A 20,992-nucleotide genomic window follows, 5' to 3' on the forward strand; every position below is an offset into this window, starting at 1 on the left:
CCTCACAGTGCTGAAATACACAGAGTTTGATTAAATTCTGGAAGGAAAAAAAGAAACCCAAAACAAAGATGCCGTTTAATGTCAAAAATGGAGATCTGTGAAATTTTGTTTTTAGCCAAACGTCGGTTCCAGCAAAGAGAGTACCCGGGCCCAGCTATGGTGGCACAGCAGTGACATACTTCTGTGATGCTGGAAGCCATTCGAGGGCCAGGGCTGCTTCCTGGGTTGGTCTGTACCTGCCAGGTGGGCTGGGTGTGTTGGTGCTCAGGGCTGGCTGGTTCCTGGGAAGGTGGGGGTGCTGGAAGATTGCAATGTGGGATCCTGTCAGGAGTGCTTGCCTCTTTTTTTTCTCTCTCTGTCATGGATGGAAAAAAATCAAAAAAGAAAAAAAGTGTTCTAGTGATAAGAGAAGAAAAAAATATGAAAAATACCTGACTATAATTTGCCTACTTCAACTCAAAATGATTTTTTTAAATTGACTTTAAAAGAATAAATGTTTTTTTCAAAGTCAGGTCTTTGGTGTGTGTCCTGGTCATGATATGGCTTCGGCTCACTAGAAAGTTCGAGAACATTCCTATGAAAGTCAGGACCAAATTAATACATCTCCTATTCTCCTTATTAATGGTGTTCGGAAATCACAAGCCAATGCAACTGGACAAGGTAAAAGAGAATATTTACAAAAGTATCAATGAAATGCAAAATCTGAAGACAATTACTATAGTTTATTTGAGCAATAGGACTGGTTACCATTCTAGACCAAGGTGGGTTCAGAACATTCCGCTGTATCACATGTGCAGATCATGTTTACAGCCAGGGAAAAGGGCGCGATGCACAAAGCCAGCCTGCCTGGCTGCAGTGGGCCATTCCTTTATATGGGCCTGTGTCAGCGGCTTTTAGCCTCTGATTGGCAGAAGGGGTTGGCCGTTACCAGGAGACACTCTTAAGTTAGTCCACAACCTGCTTGCACATCAAGTTCGGTTGCAGTTCAGTGTTCACAGAGAAATCTTTGAGCCAGAGTATAGCCACAGATCTTTAACAGTGTAAAAATCAGAAAGGAGGTAAATAAACATTATTTATGAATAATAGGAACATACGACTAGATGATCCAAGAAAATTAAGTGAAAAACGAATTGTAAAGAATAAAATGGAGCCAGGTGGTGGCGTGTGGCTAAGGCGACTGGGTCTCACATGGCCAACTGCGCGGTTCAAGTCCCCAACCAGTCACTTGAGAAGCATGCTGGGTGCATGTGTGTTCATGCCCAAAAGTATGAAAGAAAGAAAATTGGGAAAACTGTTTTTCTCGTGTTAACAAAAGGATGGATTTTCCTGATAAAAAGCTCCTCAAACCCACAGGACAAAGTCCAGCCACCCTGTAGAAAACGGACAAAAGACACACTCGTTAGGGTGGCACATAGTGCAGTGGCTTTTGTGCGTGTGCCAAGGAGGCTGTGAGGGGCCCGTGCCAACGACGCGGAGCGGCCAGGTCTCACTGCGAGATGAACGAAGCTGCAGAAGCGTCCTAGCCCACTGCGGAGACAGCGAGTGCAAAGCAGCGCAGTCTCATTAGCGGGCCATTTGGCGAGTTCTGTGATACGAAAAAACCTCCTGTTCCTTTGACTAGGAATTTTAGTTTTTAAAATTTATCCTGGATACAAAAGCGTACTCCTAGATACGCATCCATCCCTGTCTCTGTGCGTGTGTCCTACGTAATGTGTATGATGTGGCGCGTGCAGGAGAAAATGACTTCTATGCAAAGCTACTCCCTGGGGTGGTATTGACGGTGGCTAAAGATCGAAAACAAGCCACGTATTCGTCCACTAACACTGCATGGTACAGCCATACGGTAGAAACTGTGCAGTCATAAAAAATACGACTAGGCCAGCCTGTGGCCTGCTGGTTAGTGTGGCTGGATCCCACATGGCCCACAGTGCGGTTTGAGTCCTGGACCCGGCAGCTTGAAAAACACACTGCACAGGCATGCCTGTGTAGATCTCAGAAGGTGAGCGGGAGGGAGGGGAAGACTGTGGCCTGACCAAGCCCCATGAGGGGCTCTCACCTCCTGCCTGCCTTGTCTCTCTATAGTGAACACACACACCCTCTGACAAATTAAAAAAAAGAAAAAACAAAACTAGTGAATCTCTTTCTGTACCCATTTGGGAACCTCACCAATATTTGTGTTATTTGGTAAAGTGCGAGTACAGAATAAAGTATGTAATGTTTATTTGTATGAAATATACAAACAAGATGTTTTGTTTATATATGAGTAGGTACAGCTTCTAGGGAGGATCATTGAGTGGCTAAAGTTAAAACTTCTCAAAAGATAATTGCAGGGCCCGGTGGTGATTCCGTGGTGAAACGGGACCCACATGGGTAGGTCCTGGGTTCACCTCCCCGGGCCTTCCTGTGCACAGGTGCCTGTGGTCCGGGGTGGAGGTTTGGGATGGATTTGGACACGAAGACCCTACTGAGGGTGTCTATCTTTTTTTTTTTTTTTTCTCTTTCATGGAAGAAATAGATGGCAAACTTGAAAAAAAAAAAGGGGGGGGGGACAGAGTGTTGCATTTAGCCCGTTTCTCACACTTAGCTCTGCCTGCATGTTCACACCGGTGCAGGTCTTCCTGTAAGCACAGGGCTCCTTTGCATCGTGAGTGAGTATTATTATTAAGAGGCTTTTGCTATAGGGCACGTGCACTCGCCGGAAAGACAGAGAGAGACAGAGAGACAGAAAGCGAGAAGTCACCTCCCAGGGAGGATGGCCACACTGCAATCCCTTCTCCTCCATTCTCCTCTCGGGATCTTGGGCAGGCATGCACATGCGCCTAACGTGAGTTTAAGCCACCAGGTCCTGGACTCGAACTGCAGTCAGCCACATGGGAGTCCAGCGACATAGCCATTATACCATCTGCTGGTCCCATGTCTTTTGCTATAGGGCACGTGCACTTGCCAGAGACAGAAAGGCAGCGAGAAATCACACCTCTCCTGACCCCCAGCAGGGATGGCCACACTACAATCCCTTCTCCTCCATTCTCTTCTTAGGATTTTGGACATGCACACACACATGCACCTGGTGTGAGTTTTAAGCCACCGGGTCTGGGACTTGAACCATGGTCGACTACGTGGGAGTCCAGTGACATAACCATTATTCCATCTGCTGGTCCCATGAGTTGATTTTAACAGTTGATTCTGGAAGAGGAAGCATATGTCACTATAAATTATCCTTAATGGTATCATACTTAGCTTATTCACCAAGAATGCCATATTGGGCCATCTAAGTGGTGTGCTGGTTAAGGTGACTGGATCTCACGTGACTATGCGGTTCAAGTACTGGACCCTGTGGCCTGGAAAACATGCCGGGCGTGTGTGCATGCCTGAAACCCCAAAAGGAGAAGTGGAGGAGAAGGGATTTTGATGTGGCGATCCCCCAGAAGGATGAATTCTTTTTTTTTTTAACTTTAACAATCTGTATATTATTTATTTGGGGAGGAGTCATTTGTAGATCACTGAGATTTGAGGGGAGTTCCCCCACACCGGGCCATCTGCGGGGTCAGCGGGGGCTGCTGTATGTCTTTGCTGCCAAAAGGGGAAGGGGATGTAGCCATCATAGCCGAAGAGGCGTGTAGCCATTAGGCCCAGTACCCCTGCAGTGATTCTGGACTGCTTTCCTCTGTGAACAAGGACAGTATGGAGGTGATCAGGTAGGGGATCGCCGCTATGAGGGTTCGAAAGAAATCACCCCAGGGCCAGTTGATGAAAGGGATCTTGGTGTGCACATCACGCATGTAGACGACAAAGAGGACAGTCGCAAGGGTCATCTCACTCACTGACAGGGAGGAGGACCCTGAAGCCGAGTGCTGGAGCAGATCAGAGTCACCAAGCACAGCATAATCTCAGTCAACAGGAGAATTCCCTTCTGGGTGTGCGAGAAGCTGGTGCAGGCGGCCCAGCAGCCGGGGGCTGAGAGGGCTCCGAATCCGCCATGGTGTGGGCCAGAATCCCTAGGGGCAGGTAAGATCTGCTTGCTTGCTCGCGGGTTCGAGGGACGCTGCACACCTAGCCGTCTTGCCAGCCATCTGGCCGGGCCGGAAGGGTGAATTCTTACTTCAATGCATTCTCTCTCTCTCTTTCTCTGTCCTCTCTGATAAGCAGCATGACCTCTGACTAATTAAAAAAAAAAAAAAGAATGCCATATGTATTTCTTTTTTTGGAGAGGTTTTCACTATAGGGCGTGTACACTCGCCAGAGAGACAGAGAGTGACAGAAAGACAGAAAGCGAGAAATCACCCCCCCAGGGGGGATGGTCACGCCACAATCCCTTCTCCTCCATTCTCCTCTCGGGATCTTGGGCACACACGCACATGCACCCGGTGTGAGTTTAAGCCACCGGGTCTGGGTTGCGAACCGCGGTCAACTATGTGGGAGTCCAGCGACATAGCCATTATGCTAACTGCTGGTCCCGCCATATGTATTTCTTAAAGCATGTTTCTTGGAAGATGTCAACACAAATCTGCACACCAAAGATGTCAAGCAGTGTTGGATTAAACAAACTGAAGTGTATTTATTTTATGTGGACCTTCTTCAGCCTAATGCAAAGCCTTAATGTGCTTTGGGAATCTTCAAGAGGGATATTTAGAGTGCAGTGTTTTCCAAAATTACCGATTACTCTTTAACAACGGCTTTTTTTTTTTTTCTTTTAAAGAAACATCTTAAGATTGTCTGTCACATTGGAAACACCACTTCACTGCTTGAGTCTGGTTTGTTGGCCACGTCTATTCATGCGATGAGCGTGTCCCTTTGTTTCCAGATGCCCATGGTGTCTGTCTGCTTTTCTCCCCTGCGACATGCTCCGATTCATTAAATTATTCTGAAGTTGAGACCCTCTCAGACTCATCCAAATTACACTGGGTTTTTGGTTTAAAAAGAAAAATTGATATATTGGACTGTCATAAATGTCATGATGCATTTTTACATAGAAAAAATACATCATGACTTTTATGACAACCCAATAATTAATGCAAAATCTCTGGAATTGATTGAATAGAATTTGAAGACCAAAACTTCAGTTGATTCTCTTTTTCCCCAATGCTTGAAAGGTTTGCTATTTATGAGGAGGAATTGAAATCAACTTTATGGGTAGATTGTTGAGAACTTGGACACTTAGCCTCTCCGTACTTAAGGTTTGTTTTGTTTTGTTTTGAATTGCTAGAGCGTGCATGAGCTCATCAGAGAGAGAGAGAGAGAGAGAGAGAGAGAGAATCCCCTAATGGGTTTTGTGGTCACATCACAGTCCTTTTAAACATTTTTTTTCCATTTTTTTCATTTCTTAATCTCATTAGGATTTGGGACACACACATATACAGACCAGCAAGTTTTTCAGGCCACTGGGGGCGGGGCGGGGCAGGGGATTTGAACCTCAGTGTGGAGTATGACTCCTTAGTCATTGGACTTAGCTGCTGTGCCACAGGACTGACCCTGTGCTTTGGTTTTGCCATCTATAACATTCAGGGATGGATTTAGGTGATCAGTAAGAGCCCGTCTGTTGTAAGACTCTACGCTCTTATTCGTGTGCTTAGTGGAATCAGTGGAGACTGGGGGCCTGCGTAGAATATTTTGTTCCACTCCCTAAGTCTGCACGTGCGAACATAATGCATTGCTTGTCCCATGTCAGCCTTTTCGGAGAATGAAATGATTCAACACATAATTAGCTCCTAGTCAGTTTCATGTATTCAAAAACTTGTCGCATTGTTTGGGCCTTCTCTTTGTTGGTTGATTTATTAATTACGCTCCAGGAAAGCGCTCCATTATGTCCCAGGCCAATTAGTGTAACAAACACTGTGGATACATCCTCACCTCTCTGTACATGCGACCTGCTTTTGTTTCTCTGCTGTAGGGAGAACCCCACGATGTGGCCCTGAGTTATCGGGCTCCCTTCTCTCCTTCTCCCCCGTGTTCATTTGCTGGTTTGCTGTGCTTTGCGCATGCCACCTGCCTGTTCAGATGCTCACCAGGGCACGGTGGAGGTCTCCAGTCACTGAAGGTATGCCGTCTGGACGTGAGCGTTGGATCTCACTCCTCTGCTGAAGTTAGGCAGAGGACATCGCTGTTCCACAGAGGGCCTGGGAGCCTGCCGTTCTCATGTTGGAGGTAGAATGTTTTGTCCGAGGACAAGGACTTGCCTGGGGAGAGATCCAGTGTGACTGCGTGTTAACTGCCAGCCTCCCCCACGGCGAGCAGGAGGCACATTTTGTTTTTTAAATGAGATGACAACCAAGAGCATCATCAAGACCAAGGGAGTGTCGAGAGCACCCTTTCCATTTTCTCGATTTCCGTTTAACCTTGCTTTCCATGTCAGCCTGTGCGTCCCTGTCCAAGGACCTGGCTTCCTCTGAGGTGGCGAAGCCTGGCTGCAATCTGGAGAGGGAAACGGAAGAGGGGGGGTCTAAGTGGAGGTCTTGGCAACACACACGTTGTCTGATTGTCTCCGTGAAAGTGTGCGCAAGGGACCAGCAGTTAGCGTAACGGCTATGTCGCTGGACTCCCATGTAGCAGACTGCGGTTCGGGTCCCAGACCCGGTGGCTTAAACTCATGCCGGGTGCGTGTGCGTGCGTGCCCAAAATCCCGAGAGGAGAATGGAGGAGAAGGGACTGTGGCGTGGCCATCCCCCCTGGGGGTGATTTCTCACTTTCTGTCTCTCTCTCTCTGTCTGGTGAGCACATGTGCCCTATAGCAAAAACCTCTCCAAAATAAACAAACACAACAAACAAAAAACCCCAGTGTGCGTGAGCGCGGTGCCGGCCGTGCAGAGTGTAAGCGGAGGAGATACGGGCACAGGCGCAGAGATGGGAGAAGGATTTCTCATGAATTAAGGATTTTTTTCGTAATTCACAAAGTCACGGGGTGAGGAAGGGCCAGAAGTGAGCTGAACAGGCAGCAGAAGCGCCTGCCCCTCTCCAGTGCAAGGTGCTAGAACCGCCCCCGTGGGACCATGGAAGAGTCGATCTCTGTTACCCGTGAAACGCTGGCGAGTAAGCGCCCGGAACTCTGCTGAGAGGCGAGACTAGTAACCCAGGTGCTTCAGTGGGGAGTGATGAGAGGAAAGCCTGACCTGAGGAAATTGGGGGTACATGAATATGAACAACCTCTTTATTCACGTGTCATGTTACCCTCTTCTTTTTCTTTCTTTTTTTGTTTTTTAAATTGCCAGAGGGCATGTGCGCTCAGCGGAGAGACAGGGGTGTGGGGAGAGGGAGGAAACACGCTGCACCCCTTCTCTCCGGTCGCTCCAGCCTGTGGAGCCTGGAGAGTTTCAAGCTGTCGGGGCTGGGACTCACACTGAGGTTGGCCGGTGGGCTCCGGCTCCCATCCTGCTAGACTCTTCTTACTCACTGCTCTGCGGCTCCTTGCCTGGGTCTAAAGATTTAGTCACATCCTGCTCACTGACCCTCCCCCTCCCCCATTTTGTTTCCCTTCATGAAACATTTGCTACAAGAAAAGGTATTTATTATAGTCTAGGCTTTTGACACCACCTATATGTTAAGCACCACCCCCATCTCCCCTGGCTTCTAGGAAACCTTTTTTTTTTTTTTTTTTTTTGGAGAAGTATTTTGCTATAGGGCGCGTGCACTCCTCAGAAAGACAGAGAGAGACAGAGAGACAGAAAGCAAGAAATCATCCCCCAGGGGGGATGGCCACGCGGCAATCCCTTCTCTCGGGATCTTGGGCACGCACACACATATGCACCCAGTGTGAGTTTAAGCCACCAGGTCCGGGACTCGAACCGCAGTCGACTGCATGGCAGTCCAGCGACATAGGCATTATGCCAACTGCTGGTCCCATAAACCATCTTTTATTATAGTATACTGGAGTACTACAAAACAATTATTACATCAGAGCCTGGGACATCCTTGCTGTAAAGAGGTTTTGAGAAGATAACATCTATTATCCAAGACGGTGACTTGAACTACTCAACATGAACTCAGCTAAGAACGGGAAGATATCTGACCTAATTTACAGCCTTATCGCAGAAACGTCATTTTGCTTTTTGCTTTTGTACAAGTAGTTGTGATCATGTGTAATTACAACATGGTACCCTGTGTTTTCTTTCTTCTTTGGATTATAAATGGCATTTCCTATTTCACTTTATGAACTCATGAAATTTCTTAATGACCGACAGAATTGGGATTCAGTCAATTTTGTGGTTGTGGCAAATTTATTTGACCACGTCTCACTCTCTGCACATTTCAGTGGCGTCCATATTTTAAATTTATTTGTAGTTTTATTAAAAACTGTTCTGTCTTAGAAATTTTCTCTAGCTTCTGCCAATTGTGATGTTAGGAGTAGCTTCCTATGGTCTTATTTATTTATTTTTAGAGAGATTTTTGCCATAGGGCACGTACACTTGCCCGAGAGACAGAGAAACAGAAAGCAAAAAAATCCCCCTCACCCCCCGAGGATTGATGGCCACGCCACAATCCCTTCTCCTCCAGTCTCATCTCCAGATCTTAGGCACACATGCACGTGTGCCTGGTGTGAGTTTTGAGCCACCAGGTCCGGGACTCGAATTGCAGCCGACTCCGTGGGATCCCAGTGACATAACCACTACACTGTCTACTGGTCGCCTTGTGGTTTTATTTACTATTTACATTAGCTTCTTCCTTCTGTATTTGGAAGTGTTTGGGGTTAGTCTATTTTTAAAAAGCGCTTTCATTACTTTCTTTTGAGAGAGAGAGAGAGAGGGCAGTGTCCTCATCGGATCATGACCCACTTCCGGCCTCTGCCAGGCTGGATCATGGCGTGTGCCCAGGGTGCTCGGGGGTCCCAGCCTGAGAGCTCAGGACCTTCTCCACGTAGACCCAGTCATGCTACCCCACACCCCTGCCTCGCCCATCTCTGTCCTGGACATTGCTAGCTTTTTTTCTGTGCCTTTCTCTCTGGTAAGTTAATTCCCCAGCCTACTTTTTACTTTTTTAAGGTTTTTGTTATAAGGTGCGCATGCTCGCAGGAGAGACAGAGAGGGAACGTGAGAAATCAACCCCCCCTGGGGGGATGGCCATGCCACAATCCCTTCTCCTCCATTCTCCTCTTGGGATTTTGAGCACGTACACACTCGTGCCCCTTGTGAGTCTGGGACCTGAACCGCAGTCAGTCATGTGGGAGTCCGGCTGCCTTATCCAGCATGCCACCTGCTGGCCACTCCGGCCTACTTTGAAAACTTCTGTCTTTCTGGCTGTGCAGTGGGGATTCAGTCATGCATTTGTGTTGGGGGTTATTTTGCTCGTTAGGCCTGATGGCAGAGGGTACATGTCTAAGAGCAGAGGAGGCTTTGCCCACAGGATATCAAAATCCTAAACTTCCAGCCGTCAGTATGTAGATTGGTCAGAGGCAGCAGGGAATATTTTGGGAGTATCGTACATTTTTTGAAAGCTGGTTATGAAAGTTACCCGAGGCCCTTTCTTCACTATCTCATATGTTATTGCCCCTATTAATACGATGCTGGTAATCCGTAGACGTGGGTCTGTTTAGTTTCACATTTTTTCCTCTTCTAAAAGAAGCGTATGAATACGTACCATCTTGTAGAAGATGGGAGAATCCTCTAGTTTCTGCCACCCAGTGGGGAGTTCTCATTTTTGGCTAGCATTGAAGTTTCTAAAAAAAAAGGTTTGCTTTCCACTTGCTTATTTATTTATTTACTTGCTTACTTACTGATTTTATTAAAAAGACAAATGCAGCCTGAGGAGGACCTACTCAGTGCACGGCGCACAGCAGGAAATGAGAGGGGAGGGGAAAAGAAGAGACAGAGAACCTTAGATTGGATTCTACATTTCATTGTGGGACACTTTGATTCCTTTCTGTAGCTTTTGAACATCTTCTTCTGGGGGTTTCCAGCGGAGCCAGATGTTGGAGAAATCACTTCCGACGAGGGACGTGAGCAAACGCAGCTCCGCGGTAGGCTGTCGAGGGGAGCCATCACAGGTAACGTCTGCTCTTCCATTACTATCGATACGCGTGCAGCCATGTTCAAGGAGCTATTATGCCTTTTTAAAATTTTTAAACAAGCCTACTTGAGCTTGTACAGCCTAGCGCACATTATTTGTTCAAAACAGTTTTTTTTTTTTTTTTTTTTTTTTGAGAGGCTATTCTTTTTTCTTTACTCAAGTAATTTAAAATGTTTTCTCTGGGAACCGCATCTCGAGGCATCTCGTAAGCATCCTGTGTTCTGTGGTGGCCTCTCAACCCCAGAAGAGTGTATTTGGGGAAGAGTCGAAACTCTTTTACAGCTCGGGCGTGAGTCTCAAGTGCTCGAATTTTGATCAAAAACAAGCATGAGAATAGCATCAGGAAATCAGTTTTTCTCTTTGTGATCTGTGTGTGTTTGAAGGCTTAGGCTCGGTACTGAAGATGAGTTCTAAGAAGAGGCGAGTCTGAGTTTCAAATGAAGGGTGCTGTTGGTAAAATAAGTGATTAGGCTTTGTGGTTTGCAGAGAGTCATACAATATGTATTTGCTTAAAGGCTGGAATTCTGAGCTCACCCTATAGTGCAGTGGTTAAGCCCTGCGCATAGGAAACCACATCTCTTCTGGCCACTGCTGTTTGAGTCCCAGCCTCAGTGGCTTGGGAAACACACCGGGTGTGTAGGTGTGCATGACCCAAATCCTGATGGGGCGGTTGTGGCGGTGCCCCATCAGGGAAGTGCTTTTTCTTGCTCTCTCTGTGTCTGGTGAGTACACATGTCCCAGGACAGTGAAAAAAATACATAAATATTGGAATTCTTTCTATTCTTAGAGCTTATCCATTTATATTTTTCCCATGAGTGAGAGAGACAGAAAGAAAGGGAGAGAGATAAGAGACAGCACTCTCAACAGGGTGTAGACGCCACAGTCCATCCGCCAGCCTCAGCAAGCCCCGGATGGTGGGAACACGCATACCCAGGGTTCTCAGGGAGAGCTCCAGATGCAGACCCAGAACCTTCCATGTGAGTCAGCCTTGCAGAGTGTTGTGTTTGACCATTGTGTCACTGTCTAGCCCCGATTGAAAAATATTTCACATGCTCTTACCTAATCTTCATATCTTTAAAAGTTAAAGTTGTATAGGTTATTTACTTGATTTTTGCTTTTAGTAAAACAATGCTCTCTCTCTCTCTCTCTCTCTCTCTGCAGACCCAGAACCTTCCATGTGAGTCAGCCTTGCAGAGTGTTGTGTTTGACCATTGTGTCACTGTCTAGCCCCGATTGAAAAATATTTCACATGCTCTTACCTAATCTTCATATCTTTAAAAGTTAAAGTTGTATAGGTTATTTACTTGATTTTTGCTTTTAGTAAAACAATGCTCTCTCTCTCTCTCTCTCTCTCTCTATATATATGTATATATATATATATATATATATACATACATTTTTAAAAGGCTTTTTGCCAAAGGGTGCATGCCCTTGCCAGAGAGAGAGGGGGAGATAGACAGTGAGAGGGAAAGTGAAAAATCACCCCCCAGGGAAGTTGGCCATGCAGTCATCCCTATTCTCCTTCTGGGATCTTGGGCATGCACACACCTGTGTCCGGCGTGATTTTTCAAGTTGCCAGTTCCGGAACTCGAACCACGGTCAGCCATGTGTGAGTTCAGTGCCTTAATCACCTTGCCCTCCTACTGGCCCCTGTATTTTAAATTTTTACTAGCAGATACATGTGCTTGTCAGAGAGAGAGATAGAGAGAAGTAGGAAGCACCCCCTCCCCATGGGAATGGTCACACTGTAATCCCCCTCCCCCACTTTTCCTTTCAGAATTTTGAGCACACATGCACATGTGCCTGGCATGTTTTTTAAGCTACCAGGTCCAGGATTTGAACCTATAGTCAGTCATGTGGCAGCTAGCTGCCTCAACCACCACACTACCAGCTGGCAATATTTTTAGTGTACTTTTTTTTTTTTACTTTAATTTTTAAATTTTTTGCTGTAGGGTGTGTGTACTCATCAAAGAGAGACAGAGATATAGAGAGTGAGAGAGGGAAAATGAGAAATCACCCGAGTGGGGATGGCCACGCCACAGTCCCTTCTTCTCCAATCTTCTCTTAGGATTTTGGGCATGCACGCACACGTGCCCTGTGTGATTTTCAAGCTGCTGCATCTGGGACTTGAACCACTCATTTGGCCATGTGGAGTCCTGCCTCGTTAATCTCCATGCCACCTGCTGGCCCTTCAGTATGCTTTTTTTTTTTTTTTTTTTTAGTGTAATGTTTTGTTTGTTTGTTTTTGAGAGATTTTGTCTATGGGGTATATGCGCTTGCTGGAGAGACAGAGACAGAAAGTGAGAAATCACCCCTGCTGGGGGAGGGGAGATGGCCACACTGCAATCACTTCTCCATTCTCTTCTCAAGATTTTGAGCATGCATGTACATTTGCCCAGTGTGAGATTTAAGCCACTGAATCCGGGACTCAAACCACAGTTGGCCATGTGGGAGTCTAGTGCCTTAACCACTGTACCCCCTTCTGGCCCTTAATACACTGTTCTGACACAGGGTTATGCTCTCAAGTAGAGTATTCTTAGGTGCAGTTGAGAATGTAATGGAATAAAACTGTATTTTGAACTTTATGTCTACTTTTGGATGAATATATTTTCACTGGATACAAATGGGTAGATATGCTTTTGACATCTAAATGCCAAACTAAATTTTATTAAATATCCACTTTTTTTTTTTTTTGGAGAGGTTTTTGCTATAGGGCTCATGTGTTTGCCAGAAAGACAGAGAGAGATAGAGAGATAGAAAGTGAGAAATCACTCCCCAGGGAGGACGGCCACACCGCAATCCCTTCTCCTCTAATTCTTCTCTCAGGATCTCGGACACACACACACACACACACACACACACACACGTGCCCGGCGTGTATTTAAACCACCTGGTCTGGGACTCAAACCACGGTTGACTACTTGGGAGTCCAGCGACATAACCATTATGCCAGCTGCTGGTCCCTTACTTTTTTTTTTCTCTAATATCCACTTTTCAAATACGCCAATGCATTGTACCTCAGGTATCTTAATCACGCTGAGGGTTAGGAGTGATGGGTAGGCATCAGAGGCCCCTGGAATTTAGAAAACTGCATTTAGCAGCCAGTCCAGCACTTCTCAGTGAACACTGTGACAAAGGTTTTGCTGTGAAGGTTATGGTTAGACAGACAGCATGCTTTCTCTTTGGTGCCCTTAGTGAAATGCTTTGAGTCTTCTAAGTGAGAGGAAGAATTACTAAGCTCCAATACACGGTTATTGTCATTACATTGTTATGGTTTTGTGTACGTTCTTCTCTAATCATTCCTGCAGATTTATTAATTTTATAGAATGGAAGCTCTGTGTAGGTATTTTGAAGATATTTTCATTCCTATGAACAAATGGTACCTTTACTTTAAAAGATAGGGGCCAGCAGATGACTCGGTGGTTGGGGCGCTGGACTCTCACATGGCTGCCCGCGGTTCGAGTCCTGGACTCAGTGGTTTGCTTTTTTTACTTTCCCTTTCTCTCTCTCTGGTCAAATTAAAAAATAATACTAACAACACAGGGAATTAAATAAATAAATAATTCTTTAAAAATGAGGAAAAGATATATACAATATTATAGCATTCTGGATATGTTCATGTTGAAATAATATGCTTCAGTAAAATGCAAATGTGCCTATCGATTTGTAAGTTCAGGAGCTTGCTTCTTTATTGAGATATCTAATTTAGTGGTGCAAAACAGTCTATTAAATTCATACTTAAAATTGTGATAAACTACACATAAACTTTGCCATCTTCCCTGTTTCGAATTGCATGACTCACTCGGATTAGGTTCACTTATACTGTCGTGTAAGCATCTATTGTGGGAAACTGAAACTATCCATTAAACAGTAATTCCCCCTCTCCCCTCCTCCTAGCAACTACCAATCTACTTTGTGTCTTTGTGAATTTAATAGAGCTATTCTGTTAGGTCGCCGGGAGAGTCACGAGAATTTTTCTGTGTTTTTCTATGCAAAAATGCATTATGACTTTCCCCACGACCAATAGATATTTGCGTACAGGATTTGTCGTTTCGTGACTGGCTGATGTCACTTGGCCTGTGTTTTCAAGGTTCATCCATGTTATAGTATTCGTCAAAACTTCCTTCCTTTTCAAGGCTGCATTGTATTTCATTGTAAATATCAGTCCATCCATTCTTTCCTTTTGTTCATCTGTTCATCCGTCCATGGACGCTCAGGTTGCTTCCCCTTTTAGGCTTGTGAATAATGCAGCCATGGACGGACTGCAGAGACAGCTGGGTAGTCACTGCTCTTACTTGTTTCCGGTAAATGTCTGGAAGCAGATTGCTAGACCGTAATTGTGTGTTTGATGTTTCTGAGGGACCACCATGTTGTTTTCCATAGTGTCTGTATCATTTTATACCCCTGCTACCAATGTGTGAGGGCTCCAGTTTCTCTACATCTTTGCAAACACCCCTTTTTCTTTTTTGTTTTTGGTTTTTGGTCATAGCCATCCTGATGGAGATGAACTGATATGCCATCGTGGTTTTGATTTGCATTTCCTTAATGTTAAGTGACATCGAGCATCTTTTCCTGTGCCTATTGGCGATTGGTATATCTTGTTCAGAGAAATGTCTGTTGACACCCTTTATGTTGTTTTTTTTTTTTATTTAACTGTATTTATTATTATTATTTTCCAGTTTGATCAGAGAGAGAGAGAGAGAGAGAGAGAGAGAGAGAGAGTTAGAAAGCAAGCCTCCAGTCCGGGACTCGAACCAGGGTCAGCCATGTAGGAGTCCAGCACCTTTAACCACCATGCCACTCCCCCCTTATGGTTTTTAAATTTCATTCTTTTAAGTTTCTTTTTGTATATGGGGTAAGGTAAGGGTCCAGATCCATTATTTGGCACACGGATATCCAGTTTTCCCAATGCTATTGAAGAGAAGTTTAGACTTTCTAAAAAGACAGTTCAGGACAAGGAAAAGAAAAGCAGTCAGGCATAACTAACTAGGTGGCCGCTATGTAGGAACTCCCAGGAAGACTTCTGTTTCTAATGAAGAAGGTATTTCAGAAACAAAAGGCCATTGTGTAGATTCAAAACTTACCTAAGGCTGAGATGTAATCATTGTAATTAGGCATGGAGCCTGTGTTTAAGCTTTATGTTAGTTATTTGGTGGGTAATGACTTCTTAAACTTGGGATTTGCTTCCAATGGACTCTCAGTTTTGGTTTCAAGTTAGTTCACTCCACACAACAAGGGATCCTCTCATGTTTTAGGGAGCTTTAATTTCCAGGTCTCCCAAGCAAAGTGACCATTGTTATGGTAAAGAACAGCCCCTAATTAATCCTGGGAAAATCTGCCGCCATTGCTAATCATTCACCTGTCTGTAAAGCAGGCATTGTCTGACGCCTGTTCTTGCCTGTCGGCTCTAGAAAGCAGTATGTGTGTTGGCAGAATGATATTTACACTGCCGTTGAAAAGGTCAGAACCCAAATATTGTACTCTTAGAAGTGAGGTCATTTGGGGGAGGGCAGGAGGGTGGGAGTGGGAAGTGAGAATACAAAAGCAAATACGTGGGACTGAAGGGAAAGCCCGGACAAGGCTGGGTCAGAGGTAGAGGAGCTTTGGTGGGTGTCGGAGTGACTCACGGAGCAGAAGGATCTCATAGGTGAATTCCTTTTTCTGGAGGGATTGGTAACAGATTCTCAAGGAGCACAGCGAGATCCACAAGTGGAAAATGGGTTGGAAATGGGCCCTGAAGGGTCGAAGACAGTATGATATAAAATGCGTACAATATACAGCCCGTAGAAACCATCTGGTGTGATTTGGGATGTGTTCTCAGAACAGTGGGACAAATTGCAGGTAGACAGAGGCAGTTACAGATATTCTGAGCTATTGAGAGAATTACATATTCGGATATACTATTTGGGGGTTAAGAGCCATCTGCATGAGAAAGGAGTAGCAGTTACAGCAGCATTAGGGTACTGTCATTTCTAATGTAACGCTGGGGATGTCTGAGTCACTGAATTGGGCTGGTGAGTGAGAAATGTGTCTCTAGGGCTTCCCTTTGTGTGGAACCAGTGGGAAGCCATTTTCAAAGGTAGATTTGAATAAAAATGTAGTCTGTAGGACTGGTTTGGGAGGAGGTTTTCTGACTATGTATTGGTAATACAAAAGATAGTCCCAAAGGACTTGTTCTGGGGGCTGAATGGCAGTGCAGTTGTAAGGCAGCGGGTTTGCATCTGGAAACTTTCCCGAACACGCTGGGCACGTGTGAACCTGGGATCCAGGGCTGACTGAGTCTGGGGGTGGAAGCTGGCATGAAGGTCCTCTCGGGCGTGGGGCCTGCAGGTGGTGTGGCGGTTAGGGCACTGGACTCCCACATGGCTGACTGCAGTTCCATAACTGGACCCAGCGGCTTGAAAATCATGCTGGGCATGTGCGTGCATGCCCAAATCCCAGGAGGAGAATGGAGGAGAAGGGATTGCAGCATGGCCATCCCAGTGGGGGGTGATTTCTCGCTTTCCCTCTTACTGTCTCGTTCTCTCTTTCTCTCTGGCAAGCACATGCACTCTATGGCAAAAAGAAAAAGAGAAAGGAAAATAAAAAGATCTTGTTGAGTGTGGAGTGCTGTCTCTCTCTCTTACTTTCTCTGTCTTTTTTTACTCTTTCGGAAGGAAAAAAAAACATACCTTTAACAAAGACTCGTCATGGTCAAACAATCAAACCAGCTACATAATGTTGTAAATCTGAAATTTGTTCACTTCGCACACATATTTTTATAATTTTATAGATGTTAAGATCATACCGTTATCTCTACCTTTTTATTTATTCAGCCGTTTTTATTTTTCTCATGTGTTCCATGGCCTATATAGTAATTTCCTTCTAGCTTATTTGCATCTTTTCTTTTTTAAAAGTTTATGTATTTCTTTCTTCCACGAACAAGTGACTAAGACAGAGAGAAGGAGCCCCAGCAGGGCCTGCACTCCGTGACCCACCCTCCCCTCGGCCAGCCCTACGCTGTCGTGCCGGTTATGTGCAGAGGGAGGTCTCAGGACGTGAACCCCGGACCTTCCCCTGTGGGTCGGGCTAACGGAGGGTGCATTATTGCTGTGCTGTCATGGCCGACCCTTAGTTTGTATCTTTTCCAACTTTTTCTATCCCTTCTAGTGACCAGTGTGGCTTTAAAAATAAAATTAAAAAATAAGTACATATAATTTTGTTTGGTCATCTTTTCTCTTTCCGTTTCAACATTCTTATTTCTGAAATACCCCGCTTCGTCTTGGGTTTGAAGTGTCGGGGGCCACCTCACACTGATGCACTCAGAGGAAAGTCTGACAGCTCAGGTCCAGGCCAGAGATTCTCTAGGTACGGTCCCCGGATGAGCCGTGGCACCTCACCCAGCACCGTGCCAGACGTGCAACTTCCTGGGCAGGGTGAGACGCTCTGAGGGCGGGGCTCAGACCTCTCCGTGTAACAAGCGTGCCTGGCCATTCTGGTGCGCGTGCAAGTGTGGCAGCTGCTCCGAACAAGTGCACTGACTGCAGGCTCTTCTTAAAGTCATTTGTTTTCTCTAGTCCGTGGTCTCTTCAATGGATAGGCTCGGGGTTCTCAAACTCCGCATGCACATAAACCGCCTGGTGAACTTGTTCAAAGCATTTCAAGTGGTGATGAATTTTCCGGACCTTGTACCATGAAATCTGATTCAGTAGATCTCAGTTTTTTGCAGTTCAACAAACTTTCCAAAATAGTTCTACATCTGTGATCCGGACCAGACGGAGAGCTCCCAGTTTTCTCCAAGTCTCAGGTTGATGTAAATGACCTTTTTGGGGGGCCAGTAGATGGCGTAGTAGTCACATCACCAGACTCCCACTTGGCCAAATGTGGTTCAAGTCTCAGACCCAGGGGGCTTGAAACTCACGCCAGATGTGTGTGTGTGTGTGTGTGTGCTCAAGATCCCAGGAGGAGAAGGCATTGTGGGTGATTTCTCACTTCCCCTCTCACTGTCTCTGTCAAGTGGACATGCCCTAAGGCAAAATCTTCTACACACACACACACACACACACACACACACACACAATTATTTTTGGAGGGGGCAGCAGGTGGGAGGTTAGTATTTGAAAGCTTGGAGCCAGAACTTCACTTGCAAAAGGCAGATTGGATTCTTTTTTGTCGACGTCAAATGATGTTCTGTTTTTTTCCCTTGAAATATGTGATTTTTTTTCTTGCCTACTCAGATTACCATATAATGTTTTCCTGGCTTATCCTTCTTGGGAAGGCAGCTCACTCGCCAAGAGAGCCTTTGGACCCTTGTAAACTTGGAGATGCCATTATGCCGCATTCTAGGTAACTCACAAGTAGTAAACCTTCAGCTCCCGTTCGAGGGCGTGCCCCTTCTCACTGAGCTGTGTCTTTCTGTCCCTACCCTTTGTTTCTGACCTCTAAGCTTGTCCCTGCTCAACGATGGTATGTTTCCTTCATTTCGATGCCACTCATATTTTTACCTTTTTGTTTTTTTTTAGTCTTACGATCCTTCTTATTTCAGTTCTTGTTTGTGAGTTTTCCTCTTGTTCCCTCCTCAGACTCTTTCTCCTCCTGTCCATCCTTTGAATGCAGGAACTTGTATTCATTCATTCATGTGTGTTCATTCACTCATTTATAAATTTGCTGTGGGGCATGTGTGCTTGTTGAGACACACACACACACACACAGAGAGAGAGAGAGAGAGAGAGAGGGAGTAGAAGAGAGAAGCAAAGTGAGAAAGCTCTCCTCAGAGGCACTGGCCACACTGCAATCCCTTCTCCTTCAGCCTCCTCTCAGGATTTTAAGCATGCATGCACCCATGGGAAGGTTCCACGCTCGAGTCCAGAGACCTCCCCAAACACGCCAGGCAAACACGTACCCACAGTTCAGACCAGCTGAAGCTGAGGACCCACACAGGGTCTTGGCACCGAGGTTCATCCTCTGTATTGTGTGAGCTTCACAGAGCATCGCAACACTGTCAGCACCCCCCTTTTAAAATTCATTTCCTTCCAGGGCCGGCAGGTGGTGCGGGGGTTAGGGACATGAGATTCCCACATGGCCGACCATAGTTCAAGTCCTGGAGCTGGTGGCTGGCTTTCTCACTTTCCCTTTCTCTTTCTCTCTGTCTGGTCAAATTAATAATAACAAATATAACTAAATAAATTAATATTTGAAAAAAAAGTTCATTTCCTTCCATGAGCGAGAGAAACAGAGCGACACAGAGAGATAGGTGCCACCGTGGGGTTTCAGAGTATAATCCTCCCCCAACCTCAGCCCAGGTCATGGGCACATGAGTGTGCCTGGTATGTGTAGGGAGACCCCAAGGACACGAACCCAGAACCTTTCCACGTGAGTCCAGCTGCATTACCAGTGCACCACCGCCTGCCCTCCCCCTTTAAACACTATCCATTAGTGGATTTGAAAGGGAGCTGCCATTGCTTGGTCACTCTGAATCTGTTGGGTGTGTAGTTACAGGCATCTAAGAAAACAGATGGTCAGTTTTCATGTGTGTCGTTAGACAGGATCTTTGTGGCGCGATCCTCCTGCCTCAGCCTCCAGAGTGCCTGGGGCCACAGATGTGTGCCACTGTGCCAGCGGGTCCAGCCAGGGGCTCCTGTGTGGCCCACACTGGCCCTGAGTCCTGATCCTCCTGCCTCAGCTCCCCTGGTGGCCGGGCCCACGGGCGTGGAGCTCTGTGCTTGGGCTTTTAGGGAAACCTGGACTTTCCTTGTGGCTTTTTGGCTGCTCCCAAGTAGCAGTGTCCATGGCCAGGCCTAAATGATTAATCTATGAATCATTGTTTTTCTGCATATTCGCACTTTTTGATTTAAGAATATACCTTCTTGGCATGGTGGTTAAGGTGCTGGACTCCCACGTGGATGATCATGGTTTGAGTCTCAGACCTGGCAGCTTGCTTTCTCATTCTTTCTCTCTCTGTCGAGCTCACATGCCCCATAGCAAATAAACAAATAGTAATGATGATAAATAAAATTAAATAAACATTAAATAATTTTAAAAGTAAATAATTTTATTTAATAAAATTAAATAAATTAAATTCTTAAATTATTTATATATACCTCCTTAAAGCCTTATCGAGGTGTACCCCAGAATCTGCACATGGGAATATAAATTGCTAGAATATTTGGCAAGGAATTTGGCAGGATATATCAAGAAATAATGTGTATCTTTAATATATATCTCTTTATTCTTTTTTCATCATAAAAGGTGAGAAATCCAAACCAAATTATATGTACTAAGTTATTCATCAAAGAACATTTCTCATAAGGAAAAACTGGGATAATCGTAGTGTTCAGTGATGCAAGATAGTTACATATATTTGGGACATTCTGGTAAGAGAATGAAGTAATATGAAAATTGTTTTTTGGGGGAAGAATATAGTGATTTGGGATAATAGCCAGGCTATAATGTGAAGTGGAAGGAGGAAGAACGAGATTGTGCGTGCGTATGTACACACAGATATTTTATGTTCCTGATGTTATAAAACGGGTGAAATTATTAGCAAGCGTAGGAAAAAGACTAGAAGGAAACATACTCAGGTTTTAAAAGTAATGTATCTCTCGTGGTGGGATATGAGTGATTTTTATGTTTGTGTTTATTGTTTTTTGCAATGATTGCATATTGTTTTTATGATTTAAAAATAAATTCGGTTAAAAATAGACTACATTTACTATTTTAATGATCAACCGCTACTTTACTGTTGAGGATCTCAGCATCAAAGCTCAATTTTTTTTTTTTTCAATTTACCAAAGGGCACATGTATTCCCTGGAGAGAGACAGAGAGAGAGAAATAGAAATAGAGAAAGAGGGAAAGTGAGGAAGCACCCCCCGCACACATGCACACACACGCACACAATGGGAAATCCACTTCTCTTTCTCTCTCTCCTCTTGGGATTTCAGGCATGCATGCACATGTGCCTGATGTGTTTTTCCTTTTTTTTTTTTTTTTTTTTTTGGGGAGGTTTTTTGCATGGGGGCC

General features: G+C 45.2%; 1 protein-coding gene and 1 pseudogene across 1 annotated transcript in view; one reads left to right on the forward strand and one right to left on the reverse strand.

Annotated features, from left to right (window-relative positions):
- Window positions 1-3,486: 3,486 nt before the first annotated feature.
- On the reverse strand, window positions 3,487-4,070 carry LOC102503006 (proteolipid protein 2 pseudogene; annotated as a pseudogene).
- A 5,843-nt stretch (window positions 4,071-9,913) lies between these two features.
- The window catches only part of FHIP1A (FHF complex subunit HOOK interacting protein 1A), a 205,138-nt gene continuing 194,059 nt past the window's right edge, over window positions 9,914-20,992 (forward strand). Inside the window, 1 exon segment of the mRNA XM_014591001.2 lies at window positions 9,914-9,970. The gene's annotated coding sequence lies outside the window, so the exon portion shown is untranslated.

Source organism: Tupaia chinensis, unplaced genomic scaffold (genome assembly GCF_000334495.1).
Source record: "Tupaia chinensis unplaced genomic scaffold, TupChi_1.0 Scaffold000521_1, whole genome shotgun sequence".
In the NCBI taxonomy this organism is placed as follows: Eukaryota; Metazoa; Chordata; class Mammalia; order Scandentia; family Tupaiidae; genus Tupaia; species Tupaia belangeri.